Source organism: Hydra vulgaris, chromosome 08 (genome assembly GCF_038396675.1).
Source record: "Hydra vulgaris chromosome 08, alternate assembly HydraT2T_AEP".
In the NCBI taxonomy this organism is placed as follows: domain Eukaryota; kingdom Metazoa; phylum Cnidaria; class Hydrozoa; order Anthoathecata; family Hydridae; genus Hydra; species Hydra vulgaris.
The window spans coordinates 61,226,750-61,229,463 of NC_088927.1; the positions used below are offsets into that span (position 1 = coordinate 61,226,750).

Consider the following 2,714-nt stretch of genomic DNA (forward strand, 5'->3'; position numbering starts at 1 on the left):
AAACAACAAAAAATTTTGAATCTAAAAAGGTGCATTGATAAACTAGATGACCAAATCCAGCTGGTTAATGATACTGTAGCTATAGCCATATTGAATATTGAAGATTGTGTAGAAAATATTCAGTCACTTTACATCCCTCAACTCAATTTGCTAAACGAAACAAAAATGGAAAAAGTAAAAATTGTTATAAAATTTAATAAATATAACTTTGTGAAAATAAGATTGTTTTATGTTATTTTTGACATGAGGATAAAAAACATGTTTTTTTAGGTTAGAGAGTGTAATGGTTTGGAAAACGAATTGATTTTTAAGAAAAGTGAGGGACCATGCATTCAACAGATTGAGTTGATTTTGCAAAAACTCAAGGTACAGCGACAAGCATATCATGGGAAAAAGTTTTATAGGAAACCATGTACATAAAATGCTAAAAGTAAATATGTGCTATATGTTTTACATATAATATTTTATATTTTTATATATAACATATATTTAATAATTATGATAATAATAATGATGATGACGGTGATAGTGCTGATGATAAAATAATAGTGATAATTATAAGCTGAAAGTACCAAGTAATGTATCATTTGTGTATTTTCAGAAAAAAATCTATATTAGAGCTTTGTAATTCTGTTCCGCTTCTTGTTTATAACAATGGATTGTCTGGAACAACTGTTCATGAAAAATCAGTTGAAATCAGTAGCAAGTATAAACAACTTTTCAATAAGCTTTCCAATTGTTATAGCATATTTTCTTCAAAAAGTACTATGACAATAATTGAATTAACACAACTAGGTATGTTTTATGTAATAGTTTTGTAAATAAAATAGTTACTATTTTAAATAATTATTTTGTATTTGTTTAACATTGTAGTGCCTCTTTACTGCTTGTTTTATGGTATTGCATCAAATTTTTCTCACATAAAGGTAAAAATCTAATTATGTAATAATTAATAGCTATACTTTTAATTTTATGGTATAGTTGACAACTATAAACTAAATTGCAAAAACCTAAACAATAAATTATATAATAAGAATAAAGACATAATATAATGTAATTTTTTTTCTTCTGCTTAACCATTTGATAACTGTGTTTTTGTATACAGAAACATATGTTGATGATTTAATGCAATTTTATCATGCCAAATGGCCTCAGGGTTCAGTGCCACCTAAGTTGCACATGATGGAAGATCATGCGATACCATTCTTACAAAAATGGGGTGCTGGCTTTGGATTCTATGGTAAACAAGGAGGTGAATCAATTCATCATGAGTTCAACAAATTAAAGATTATATATCAATCTATTCCTTCACCAACAATGCGATTAAAATGCATCCTTAAATCGCACCATCTAAAAACTAATCCTAAAAAAAGAACGCTGAGACCTAAAATTAAAAAAAGAAAAAGGAAATGATATCTGTGTTACATTTAAAAAATTATATGTCAATAAAAAAAAGTCTAAAAAAGAAAATGTAAATAATTTAAAACTGATATTTATTTTTGACTTTATATAAAAAATAAATTTTTATTTATTTCAGAAAACTTTTTTATTTGAATTATTTTTATGCATATATAGCAAATATAAAAAGTTGAAAAAAGAAAATATAAATAATTTAAAGAGGTATTTATTTATAACTTTATTTAAAGAAAGAATTTTTTACATTGCAGAAAGCTATATTTTTAAGAAATGACACCTGTCATTTCTTATGGGTATTATTCTTGTTTTTATCAACATAAAAAAAAATTATATTTTGTTAAAATAGTTACTAATAAGAGAATATAAAGTAATAGGATTAAATGTAAATATGCTACAAATAATTTAAGCAAGGTAGTTATGTTAGTTTTTAAATAAATGTAACAAATTTATAATCATTCAAAATTTCTTAAACTAAAAAGTTGAGTAATATGAGAATATTATGTATCCAAAATAGTAAAAATTTTCAAATAATTATATCCATTGTATATTGCTAATAAACACCATAAAAGTATAAGGTAATTCAAAGAACTTACCGATAACAAAAAATTAACTGTATTTTTATCCTCAATTGTCAAATCCAATTGATTGTAATCCAAGAAAGTTAAATACCATATTCTTTATTTTTCGTATTTCAAAGAATTTTTTCAAATTTGTGTCAATGAATCAAAAATCAATCAACATCTCAATTGATTTTGTATCTATCAACACAACAAAATGTACATACAATAAACCATGTTACTTCCATCTAAAAGAGAAGAAAAACACACACATATATATAAATATATAAATTAGTAAAAACTCTTATTAATTTTTTTCTTCACAGAAGAAAAAAATTATATAAGCATTTTTGCTAATTTATTATTGCTCTGTTCTTTAATAACATTGAGCACTCTATTTGTAGAATACACTAACATAATTTATATATAAAAAAATATATATATATTTATTTATATATATACATATATATATATATATATATATATATATATATATAAATAAATATATATATATATATTTATATGTGTGTGTATATTTATATGTGTGTGCGTGTGTGTGTATATATATATATATAATATATATATATATATATATATATATATATATATATATATAATATTATTATTATTATTATTATTATTGTTATTATTATTATTTTAGATGGAGATAATTATGGAATAACTCATTAGTCAGATAACAAAGTATACAATATTAATTTTAAGATAAGTAAGAAAAATTAA

General features: G+C 22.2%; 1 long non-coding RNA gene across 1 annotated transcript; it reads left to right on the top strand.

Moving 5' to 3' along the window:
• Positions 1–280: 280 nt before the first annotated feature.
• On the top strand, positions 281–1,313 carry LOC136084412 (uncharacterized). The gene is made up of 3 exons (XR_010640549.1): positions 281–430; positions 602–795; positions 1,106–1,313. It is a non-coding gene; the product is annotated as an uncharacterized LOC136084412 (long non-coding RNA).
• Positions 1,314–2,714: the final 1,401 nt, after the last annotated feature.